The 13055-nt window shown below is 38.7% G+C and overlaps 1 protein-coding gene across 2 annotated transcripts in view; it reads left to right on the top strand.

Annotated features, from left to right (window-relative positions):
• MYO1B (myosin IB) overlaps nt 1-13055 on the top strand; it is a 171678-nt gene that overhangs the window by 36483 nt on the left and 122140 nt on the right. The window lies entirely within an intron of this gene.

Below are 13055 nucleotides of genomic sequence, written 5' to 3' on the forward strand. Positions count from 1 at the left end.
GTGAGTTCTTGCAAAATGAGGTGTTCTTCCTTTAAACAGAGAGGTATGCTCTGGTAGGTTTAGAAATGCTGAATTTCTTGAGGAAACAAATGCCAAAAGGTTCATACTGAGAGTCTCACAGAAAGCACTGAATTTTTTAGGTGGGGTGAGACATTTAGGAGAACCTCAGAGGAGACAGTGACCTGCAGGAAGGGTTCTTGTTTCACTAACCCGCCTGTGGTTCCTGGAGGAACTTACCCCCTCAGTCTGCAAAGGGTAGCACTAAGCAGTAAGCAGAGAGCGATGCTTTGGAGAGACTTCTGGTTCTTCCCTCTCTTTTCCTCACCCTGGAGCTCTGCAAAGCACAAATCGTCTGGAATATGGGCACAAGGATTTTAGCAGGACTTCAAAGGGACCCACTGGTGGCTCTAGAGAAATTAATCAATGACAGTTTGAAATAGCCCCCTCCCACCCCACTCATTTTTGGTGAAGACAAAGTTGTGATATCTTTCCTTTTGTAAATTAGTATGTAATTTTAAATGTAAAGCAGACATCAAATCTTTTTAGTAAGGAGTTGGATCATCCCCATAGATGGAAACAATACTTGTGTGTTTGTGTTGTGTGGTGGTTTGGGGAGGGTTGGATCGTGTGTGTGCAGCTGTTAAAGGCCATTAAAATGTGACCTGAGTCCCCCAGAGAGCAAGCCTGGGATTAACTGTAAATTGATATAGCAGATCTCAAACACAAATTGCAGATTTTTGCATAGCAGAGTTTTGCTAAATTGTTCGTATTTAAGGTGTTCTAGTTACACTACTTTTTCATGTGCTTTTAAAAGTAGACTGCACAGCAAGTCATCGGCTGCTGATGCAGTTTAATAATTGAACAGTTAATCTTTCAAATCTGAATGAGAAGAATGAATCCCCCTGATGTATTTCTAGCATAGCAGGTAATTTAAAATTTATCTTAAAAAGTAAGAATGAAAAAAAGGAGGACTGACGGTTTTGATTTTATATTACGAAAGGATTGTTTTTCTTGCTTGGTTTTTAAATTTAGAAATGTATGTTGTCTTTGCTCTGGTAAACGTTTGTCACTGAACACTACAGGACTTACTGTCATGACTGTGCTGCTTAAAGGTTCAGTAGAGCTTGGAAAAAAAATTGGTGGTGTTGGAGAGAACAAAATTATGGGTCCTGATTTAGGTTTGAAAGAAGCTTGCAAGCAAACCTCCTGTGATGCAAACACTGCTTCCTTAGTTCTGGCATCTTGTTTTTCTCTTTCTTTTCACTTGATCTGATTAATTTAAAGCTATTGTGGTCAAATTTTAAAGATGGGTGTACGGGTTGTTTTTAGGCATCAGTAACAAAAGTAAAATTACTTGATCAAAACGGTGGGACTGGGCATCTGATGTAATATATTCACCGGATAAGCAAGGAGTGCTTTGTGGTGTAGTTACCTGCAGGGAGATACTTCCCTGTAAAACCCTGTAGCTAACCGAGTCCAGTTACCGTGCCTCCGTATTGCAGTGGATACAAAGCAGAGGTATTTATTTCAGCTAACAGCTTGAGACAGAAATGGTGCTTGTGTGGGTATTCTGGAGACCTTTGGGTAAGCTCATGAAGCACTTCATCAGGGAAAACTGAATAATTTTGAGGTGGCAGAGAGCAAGAAGTAACTAAACATTTCGAACAGCCTGAAAATGGTGGCAGTTGGCTAGCTGTTGGAGCTGGCTCTGGAGCTTACCTGTTTACTGCCACTTTTTAAGAAGTAGCCAAAAAGATTCAGGAGCTGCAAAACCATATCCTTAAGTTGACAGGAGTGTTTCATTTCTAAAAGGTTACAGTTTATTATTTCTTTTGGTTCCTGGGAGTAGGACCAGTTCCAGTGGCTCTGGAAGCACCTACACAGGACAGCGATTGCTGCTTTTCAGCGGGAACGTGGAGCTCATGAGTTAGTGTGTACCTTTTGTGACTGTTTATGTGGGTTTTTAAAAATTTTTTGTTGCTGTTTTTGTTAACTGTTAGCTTAATGAAAACACAAGGTATAGAACCTAATTTTTACAATATAACTGTCTTCAGAGCAACAACAAAACCCACCACATAACATTGCTTGAGCATCAATGACTGTTGTGGGGGAAGTACAGACAAATTGCTTGTTTTTCATTAAATAAACTGTTGCCCTCCCCTAACATACTGCTTTATATTTTTGTTCCTCAACTCCTGTCTGCACCAGTTTGTATGGGAGCTGCACAACCTATTTGCAGCAAGGTAAAGCTGAATTCTTTTCCAATCATGAAAAAGGGGATGAACTGTGGCCTTCAGAATATCACTGAATCACTCAAATTTGATAGTCATGATAGTCATGTCTTGCAAAACATTTTGCCCTAACTTGTCTCTAAATTTTTCATTGATGTTGTTCAAATTCATCATTCATTTCACTTCCTAAGCCAATGAGACTCAGGAGGGAGTCATGGCAGAAGGTTAAAGCCTATTGTATAATTCGGTATTTAAGCTGCATGCCTTTTGCATACAGTAAAAGCATCAGGGATTAATGAAAGCATTTTAATGGATTTCTATATTCATGAATCATAGCAGGACCATGAGATCACTAGAGATGGCCTGACTACCAGATTTTCAGTCTGGGTAGTGGCACTCTATACTATAGTTTTTCTATGCATGTGAAAAATTACCTGGTGAATGAACGTTGTTTTTATTTTCCCCATTGCATTTTTATACTGTATGAGATGCATGATAAAGCTAATAAAAATAATTTTATCAAATAGAGTATTGATATCTTAAATTTGATCACAAGATCAATCCCTTGCTTTCCAGACTAATGCATCTTCTATCTGTTTTCTGAAAAACAGTAGCCACTCTAGAATGTCATTTTACAACACATAAAAAATACTTGCTGGATTCACATTCATTCCCAGTTAGTGACAAAATAAGTGATATTCTCCTGTAAATACATTCAACAAAAAGCATCACAATAAACTAATCATCTGTTTATTCAACGTTAAGGTAAGAAGACAAGTTAGATCTGCCTGTGACATGTAGAATATCTCTTAGCACGTGGAACAATTACTCTGTGTAATGCCTAGGAACCAGACGGCTCAGTACACTGGAACAGTGATGTAAAACATGGCTGGAAGTGTACACCAGAGGACGGTCTTGCTCATGAACAGTTTTTGATGCTTCTGGGTTCTGCAACTAGCAGAGCAGAGCTCGGTCTACAGCCACTGGAAGTTTTCCAGTTACACAACTTAGAGTATCCTGGATCTAAAATAAGTTAATACTTCTATTCATTCTTTTAACAACCTTAACATATTGACCTGATTTATGATCCCCCTCAGATTTCTCCATGGAGAGGCTGTAGGAAGCTTCTTTTACCATTGATCTTGAGGACTGCAGGGAACCATGTTGTAGGCTGGATAAAGGGGGTTTCCTTTATCCTGTATCTTGTATGACATACCTGTATCTTATCCACATGGACTTACATAGCGTAATTGTAAAAATGCTGTGGTCTGAATTACGTGCATTCTGTCACCAAATTACCAATGTCTAAGCCTTGGAATTCTAGATTCTTGTAACTTCCCTTCCACAAGCCCACTATAGCTTTTGAGGACAACAGTATGCGCCAATTCTGAACACAAGACTTAGAAAACTATTACTTAATATTGCTAACAAATACAGAATTCATAGATGAAATGTCACCATATGGATCTTTGCCATCTATGAAGAAAATTGAAGCGGTGCATATGGCTTGTAGATCACTTTTTTTTTTTTCTTTAAATGCTAGGGAGCCTAACTTCTTCCTTTCTAATGAGACCCCTTTACTTCATTCTGGCATTGTCAATAAGCCTTAGCTGAGTTTCATACTGTTCCTCGAAGGTCCTCTATACTGCTGGAGGGAGTCATAAGGAGTATTTAATACAGATGTAAATTGGACATTGTTCTGTAGTCAAGAGACAATAGCCCTGTTCATAGCTCTGTTTATAAAGTCATTAAAAAATGAGGAGAGTGACTTCAAAATATCAGAATGAATAGACACGTCCAAACTCCATTAGAAACTGAACAAGCTGGACAGAAATGCACGTTTTCTTATAAAGTGATAATTGTTTCCTATAGAAACCATATGGAGCTTGACAAGAATAGCTGAGATGACCCTAACAGTTTTAGACGTGAGCTTTCCTTAGCCAATCATCAAATTTGTTAATGGCTTTTTTTCCCCTTCCACAATCAAGACAAAACAGCTGCAGTGAAACACATATAGTGGATAATGCTATGAACACTTTCCATGTACATGTTAGCCCATCTTAGGAATGACATCAAAATATCTAACAGTGTTCTAAAGAAAATGGCAATGCGTGCATTTAGGCAGAGACCTTGGTTGATGGCTTACAGTTCTTTGTAAAATCTTTGCATGCTTGCAAAAGATGCAGGGCTTGCAAAAATCAAGACCTATCGAAATTTAATATGTAGCATTAGTCCAAATTGACTGTTTTAGGGCATGGGGGAGAATTCTCATCTAATGACTACTATGCATGGGGTTTTTTTCAATTTTCCTGATTTCATTTTAAAGCATAGAAATACCATTCCCCTCCTCTCCTGATTGCTCAAGACATTTTGATTATTAAAAGATATTTGGTATAATTTCTTCACCTAGCCTTACAGTGCCCCCTTTGAGCATCTGTTTTAATTATACTGAAGTGAGCTATGAATTTGCTGGCTTAAAATTTCCAAGACTGAATGCCAGTAGCAATGTGTTTGGCTATTGCCTTACTGTAGTTCTGCCAAAGCAGAAACTTCACAGGCTATTCTGATTTTTAAAAAAATTTTTTTTTTCTTTTTTTGGGGGGGTGTCAAACCTTAAAACAAGAGATGCATAATCCAGTGTTAGTTATGATTGGCTTTCAGACTCATTTATCAACATGTCCCTCCTTCTCTGCAAAAATAGTACAAAGGAGATCCATAATAATGGCAAACAATTCTGCTTGCTTTAGCAATGGGAAGGGATCAGAATAGGCCCAGCATGAAAATATGGTGGTGACTATTAAGTCTTGCAGCTAGTGTTTACAGCTGTAGATTATGTTTTCTTGTAATCTTATTCTTGTCTTTATAGTTATTTCATCGAGTAACTTATTCTGTTTGCTCAGGAGATGTCTATGTTTGGCATCCTGTGGAGCTGGAATATGTAATACTTTATTCTTTTTTAGGAAGTTAACACTGAAGAAAGAGAATAAGACAATATTTAACACATCCCTTGTGCAAATAAAATGAGTTACCATAGATTACTTTTATGTTTGAAATCAGCTATAGCTAAATGGTTAACAAGGAAAGAGGGGATTGAAAGGAGATGCTGCTCAAGATTTCTTGACACAGATAACGGAAGGACGCAAGGAGATGTGTCGGATTTCTTTTTTTTTTTTTTTTTTTTTTCAAGAAAAACCCCACAACTTGTTTTTTGTTTACTTTTTAGGTCCCAACTGAAAAGATCTAAGATCAGTGATCAGCCTTACTTTTAAAAATTTTTTTAAAGACAAGACTACAGGTATGCATAGTCTCCCCAGTTAAAATTACAAACTGCTTAATATTAAATTGAATGAGTGATTATGCCTCAGAACACCAACTCTAAGGGAACGCCTGCAGTGAAGACTAAAGCATGACTTCAGCATGGCAGAATGCTCCATTCTGTCATGACTACAGCCTTGGCCATATCAAAGGAGGTTCAGAGGCAGTCTGGGGGCTCTCATCCGTGGGTTCCAGCTGCTCTAGCTGGTAGGTATTCTCCTGTGTTTAAAAGGTCAGCTGGCATCTGGGGGCAGACTGTTTTTCTTTTCCTTTCTCTTATTCAGCTTACATTTCTGTGGATCCTTTAGGAAAATATAAATTGAGGGGAGCAGTTTCCTCAGGCAAGCTGTGTCCTAAAGGAAAAATTTGCTATTTAAGTGGTAATGGGGTGTTCTTGTGCTGGGTATCAGCATGATGGTGAATTTAACCCTCTGTGAAGCAACAGCATGATCCTACACTGTGACTGGACTCTGGGAGGTTTGTCCTGCTATATGTTTTTTCTTAAGTACAGAGATAAAATTATTTTGAACAAAATTCCCTGAAACGGGTGTCTGTTTTGAAATATCCATGTAATGTGGACAAGGGACAATTATGTTGATAATGACATTTGCATCCCATCTTTATGTAAATAGTTTTGAATCTGAGCTTCATGATGTGTTGTATTTGGAGTGGTGGCAGATCAGAACTTAGGAACAAAACCAGACTTCCCTGAGGAAGTGTTAATGCAGCTGCAGGATCGGGCTAAAAGGTGAAGGCCTTCACCACCTGGCACCTTCAAAGCTCCAGTCTTAGAGCACGATTTTCAGAAAATAGTTGATTTGCTGAATATGAATTTCACTAAATTTCATAAAAGTTTGATTGCAGTGAGGACTGAAAAAACAAAAAGGATAAAGAGGCCACAGAAGGAGCTGCAACCCTTCTTCCACTCTGGTTGGAAAGGATGTAGGTGACTAAATAAATGTCACTGGCAAGTAAGAGTGCACTTTGCCCCTTAATTAGTTGTAGAGCATAGGGCTTTTTTTCTGTAGGTGGATGATCATATTAATTGGTATTTCATATCCCTTTCTATGCACGTCTTTCTGTTGCAACTTTTTTCTTCAAAAACTTCAAAGATTAAACTGCACTATTACTGAAAAAGTCAATAATATAGATGCTGAGTGAGCCAGAGCAGTAAGAAAGGAGTCTACCCTGAGGGAAGGAGTGGGAAGCCCCAGTGTAACGTATTGAATGTTTCAACAGTGCTATGTCCATGATTAACAAATTCATGAGAAGCTGTTGTGCAACAGTACACAGACCAGATCAGCGAGTAAGCATTTGAAAAGCCTTGTTTTAGTCAATTAATAATTATGCAGGTCTATTCTAATTTCACAGGAAATATTTTAGTGTAAGATCTGAACCACTATATATTAAAAGTATATGTTCAGAGGGCATCATAAAAATCTAATATTAGTAGAAACATTTTCATGATTAAAAAAATTGCACAAAAGCCTTTTTATTTTAAATTAAACACCTGTATGTTTTTTGCAACAATATTTAGCTGCAGACTATGGGCATAATCAAAAAACAATAAAAAACTAATCAAAGGATAAAATTAACCTATATAAATTCACCTCATAAATGAGGTGAAGAGACTAGTTTTCTGAAGGGTTTGGTTTTAAAACTGATATGATACTTAGTATGGCTTTTAATTTGGAATCCTCTACACCTAACATGTGCAAGGCATAGCAAAACCATAGCTAACATTAGTACATCCAGTTGTTTCTATTGTTACCTTTGGCACAAATTTCAGCTTTTAGACACAGAAGCACAAACTAAAAGCCTTTTAGAGTAAGAATGTGCATTTCTGTTTTACAGTAAGGCTTCAGGACAGTTTCCTTTTAGTCTCTGGGTTTACAAGGACAGCCCAAACCTCAGCATAGGTGCCTGAGGCAAAATTGCATCAAATTCTGAACATTTTGCTATCTAAAGTCCAGACTTCCAGTCCAGCCACTGCCACTCAGGATAAGCTAATTCCTTTTGGCCTGGCCAAAGCTTAGCAAATAAAATCTGGCTGTTCAAGAGATTGAGGACATGATAAACTCAGATACTTGTTCGTACCACAGTCTGGATGTTTAAAGACTTAGTTGTTCATTAACATTGATAGCCTTTGAAAGAAATCCTTCCTTACGTCTGAGCTTGATTAAGGCCTCATGACTCTCAAACTGCACTGTCAGGAGGTGAGCAACTGCAGAGTAATCAGGGTTGATAACCTAGTTTCTGCTCTGGAAAAAAAAAAAAAAAAGAAAAAGCCAATACATTTTCCTCACAAGCTTTGAAATCTCAAAGTGGCAACAGTTGGTGAGTGTCTGTATGAAATGTGCAGTGGTCTCTGCAGTGCTCCTTCATTCCTCTGAGCCCATATCTGCTGGAACGTCTCACATGGAGAAAGTTATCTGTTCTTTAAACAAGAAAATGTAAATTAATGTCTTTTGTAGGAAACGTGCTGAATAAGGCTCTCCTACAAAGCTAGTTCTGTATGTAGGCAGAGACGGTTTCTGGACTCAAGCCATTCATTTTTCTCCCTACAGTCAAAAACATTCATTATAGCCTACGTAGTTTTGCTTGAAGTCTTCCAGCTTTGTTTGCAATAAAGAATCCAGCCTTTGCTGTCTTTTCTGGTATGCCATCTTGATAAAGTTACCAACCCTAATTCTATTATCCATACTTTCACTGGATCACAGAAACTCCCTTACCATGAGTGTTCTTTGAACGGCCTTGAATAGCATATGTATCCTCAGTATCTGCTTCTCCGTTGACTTTTTACATTGCTTGTCCTGCATTTCAACTGTGGCCTGGCCAACACATTGCTGACTTTGATAGCACGCTTAGTACTGTTTTGCTGATTAAGGATGCCAGTTAAACTTGGACACCAGAGTGAAAAGAGTAGGCATATTTTACTGGTGATAATTAAATAATGTAACAGAGTAGTACAGAAAACATGCAGTAAGAAAAAGGCAGAATAATGCACTTAAAGGAAACATATAGGAAAATACAGGGTAATGCATCAAATCATTACTACACGAGAGAGAGAATAGTGATTAAGAAAGATCCATCGCCACTTGCATATGTTCCCATCACCCAGCCCCGCAGTGGCTGGGCAGCCCCAGTTACAGCGAGGGTTTGCAGAGCCTGTCCCGGCAGGTGGGAAATCCTACGCGGTGCGTCCACCCATAGGTGAGGCTGCCAAAGTCGCTGTGAGCGGGTCCAGCCTTATATACCAGAGATCGACAGGCCAGAATAGCTGGCACCTTTGTTTTGAGCAGAAAATTTCTGGTTTCATTCTCCTGTTGGATTCCACCCAAAGCCTGGCCAGGGCTTGGGGGGGAAACCAAGGGAGTTTCTGACAAGGCCAGATACTTGGGTTCTCAGCCTTGAACAAAGCTGAGAAAAGAAAGTTTGATATATTCTCTCAGCGTTTCATCCTCACTACTGATTATATTCTGCCTAATCTGCATTTTTACTAGTGAGCATACATACTTTGTTAATGATTACATACTAAATTAGCAGCTTCAGCTTAGGGCCTGTTGTTCAGGCTTCAATACTTCAACACTTTAACACTTTTTACATCAGCATAGGTGGTTTGTTATAACTTAGTACAATACCTACTAGCACAATGGCTATCTGTTATAAAATATACAGGATTCACCTATAGGTCAACTCTGGCTTGAGCCTGTTCTCCAAGCCTTAGTGCTTCAAGTATGATGCTAAACCATTACACAAAATAGTTCCCTGTAAAGTATGGTGTGGTGACCCTCATCATGCATCCTATAGTGAAAATTTTTTTTGTGTTGTAACTGCTAGATATAACAGGCAGTACAGCAAGTAACTTTGATCAATCTGGACTCTTCTCGTTCTTTTTGTATAGGTGTTAAGAAGCAAATGAGATGGAGAATAGGGGCAGGAACCTTTTCCCCCACCAGTTTCCCAGTATTTATAAGATGTATGGCAGGAACAATCTCTGTGCTCTACGAATTACAACGCATCTAACTCTCACTGGCTCCTAGAATGGGTGATGTGCACTTTCCTTATGAGGACAGGCTGAGAGTTGGGGGTGTTCAGCCCGGAGAAGAGAAGGCTCCAGGGAGACCTTATAGCGGCCTTCCAGTGCTTGAAAGGGGCTACAGAAAGGTGGGGAGGGACTCTGCATCAGGGAGGGTAGGGATAGGATGAGGGGTAATGGTTTTAAACTGAAAGAGGGCAGATTTAGATTAGATGTAATGAAGATATTAGTTACTGTGGGGGTGGTGAGACACCAGAACAGGGGGCATCCACAGTTTCTCTGTTGTGAGAGTGTTCAAGGCCAGGTTGGATGGGGAAGGTGTCCCTGCCCATGGCAGGGGGGTCAGAACTAGATGGTCTTTAAGGTCCCTTCCAACCCAAATCATTCTGTGATTCTGTGAGCTGGAGGAAAGGTTCTTTTTTTATCTCTTTTAGCACCCCCTCTCTCATTATTTTTTAAATGCAAAAATAGTAATTGGTTCCTTAAGCAGGTGCTTCAGAGTTCACAGACAAATTATACAGATGAAACAGCAGCTTTCTAGCTATTTTCTCTCTCAGTTGTACTTTCCTAAAGAGAATAATCATAGAAACCATAGGGTCGTGTGTGAGCCCTTTCTAGTTGTGTCTTATATTAAAACAGTAAATCACTTGTTCATGAATGTGTTTTTTCTATGTGGAAGCTGTTGGGTAATTTAGTCCAAAGTCAACTGAACATCTTTAGTTATTTCCAAAATAATGTGTCCTACAGATGATTTCAATTAACGTTTATTCAGGGCTATCTAAAGCAAGTAGCCAGTCTGCTTGTTTAGTGTCTGTTAGAAATATCTCTATTTATGCATGTGAAAGGTGATCTTCAGACTTGTTGTGGTCTGTTGGGTAATACCCCCAGAATGGCTTGGCATGGGGTTTTGATTTAGGTCCTTCTCTCTTTACCTTTTTTTGCCCAATGTTGGAAGTGGCCACAATACCCAGGGCTTGTGGGACAGTCAGGCCCAAGCCTGTGCATCTGTTTGTGGAACAAAAATAGTGATCTTTATTAAGCAGTTATTACAGATTTTACAGAGTATATTTTCAATGTTCAAAGCCCGGTTCAGTGTAGCTCTTCTGCTTCAAATAAGCATGCATTTAGGAATAGTACTTAAACATGGTTTATGCACTTCACTGGCTGCAATCCTTCAAAAAGTATCAGGGCCTTTTTAGTTAAACCAGTATTGGAGTTAAAGATGGTTTATTGCTTGCACAATAAGAGTGTTTCTTAGTGAATGAGTATGAAATAACAAAGTGGGTTTCTGAAGACAGACTGTGACTGTCTATTGATGACCTCTATGAAAGCAAATGGTTTGTAATATATATTATAGGATAAAACATGAATAGACCCAAGCACCATAAATATATAGAATTTGATTATAATCTATGCATTTTGTTTATGTAAAAATGAGAATCTATATATTACACAGAGTAACAATCACAAATTGCTAAGTTAACAAATAGCTAAATCATACACAATCAGTGACTGCTGGAATTGTTTGTCTAAGTTGCCTTTTGACAGAGAATCTAGAGATTATTCTGGTAACATTTAATAAAGTATATTCTTGGATTCAAACAGGTAGTGGAATAGCTTGAGTAACTGCATTGATGAGGAGTTAGTGGGGCAATGTAAAGTTGCGTTGAAGTGTTTGCTCTGTTTCTATTTGGACAGAGTTAAAAGTTTGGCTGAGGCATCAGTTACATCACTGTTACTTTGCTTCTTCCAGTAGAACTGCAGTTGGTTCACGCTGGTGTAGCTGGGGCTGGATTCAAGATCCTTGCTTCAGGAAGGTTGCATATAGCATCTCTTACAAGCACTGCATTCACCTATGAGGGAAGCAGAAACACACTGTATACGTATGTTATTAATTTGCTTCTTGTTGGCAAAAATTTGCACTCCTAAAGAGTTCACTCTGTCGTAATAAAGCTGGAGAACAAAGAAATTGCTATTTCCCTGCATATAAGACATACATAATCCCCAGTGAGTAGTTAACATTTGGGGAACACAGGAAGAACTCTGGTGCTGGCAACATCTGTCTGGCATGTGCAGTCACATCCTTCACAGCTAGGTTACCTTCCACAGGCTTTTCTTGCAATTAAGTTGGAAGAAAAAAATTGTCCTTATGTGCCCTAGATAAGTTGATCTTTTTTCCTTAGCTAGCAGGGGAAGTGGAAGGCTCTCAGGTTTACAAAATCATTAAGATGGAACATCCAGAAACATCTCATTTCTGTGTTCTTTAGTTGCTAGTTTTTCCATGCTGCACTTCTCTTTATTCTTTATACTGCTTTCATTATTGCTGCCACTCATAGACTGGTGGATAGCCAGCAGAGTTTGGCTGAATTGTCCATCTGTCTGCACTTTTGCTTGGACTCACAAAGGTTTTTGAATCTGTAGCCTAAAACTTTCATAGTCGATTCACATGTAAACTCTTCTTTAAGAAAATCACAAAGGTGAGAGAATCATGCATAACTAAAGGAAAGACATATGTAATAACCTTCTCGTCTGTAACTGCCTGGGCATCATTCGGTATTAGTGTTTAGGATGAGACCTTTTATAAGGTCATTCTCTTTTAAACTTCTGTTGGCTTAAGTGGTGCAACTCCTTTTCTAACACCATCTTCTGTTGGTTACTTTTGCAAGAAGTGGGCTTTCATTTTTCAAATTCTACTGGAAATTGCAGACCAGTTTTAAATAGTGGGGAAAATAATAATAAAACATAACTTCTCATTAGAAGTCATGATATTGTAGGCATTTCGCATTATTTCATACTACCACACAGGAATGGTTATTCCCAGTCTGCAGCAACCTGTTAAGCCTCAATATGTGACATGTGGGATTATTCCCAGTCTGCAGCAACCTGTTAAGCCTCGGTATGTGACATTAGGGATTCATTGTTATAATATACATGGGTTTATTCTGAAAATAAGTTTTCATACATCTACAGTTCAATTCCAATGCTTTTGTATTGGGTAATTTTGTTTGCAAGAATAGTTGTAGTCCAGTATCTTTCATCCAAGTACAAGTTTTCTTTCTAAGCAGAGTCCTTAATAACAGAGGATCATACAAGGCACAAGAACAGATCATCACTACGTTCATATGCCTACGGGAAGGAGGATCCCCACAAACAGATGTTACGTATGGTTAGAAATCTCAGTATAAGTGCAACCGTATCTTTAACACATCATAAATTGTACTTGGGAATCCACAAAACCACATGCATTACAAAATCAAAGAATACTGTGAGAAGTGTACAAAACGGGAAAAGAATATCCATAATTACCCTGCTGCAAAGATTTTTCAGGCTGTATCTCCCTGTATGCACAGAGATCTCAGCACAAATTGTTTACTGGTGATGTTTGTCTTTTGGTGCACACAGACTCTTCTTATGTGAAACATGGTTTCAGACTGAAGATTTTTCCATTGCCACTTAAGGTGAGGACTGAT

Source organism: Athene noctua, chromosome 7 (assembly GCF_965140245.1).
Source record: "Athene noctua chromosome 7, bAthNoc1.hap1.1, whole genome shotgun sequence".
Lineage (NCBI taxonomy): Eukaryota > Metazoa > Chordata > Aves > Strigiformes > Strigidae > Athene > Athene noctua.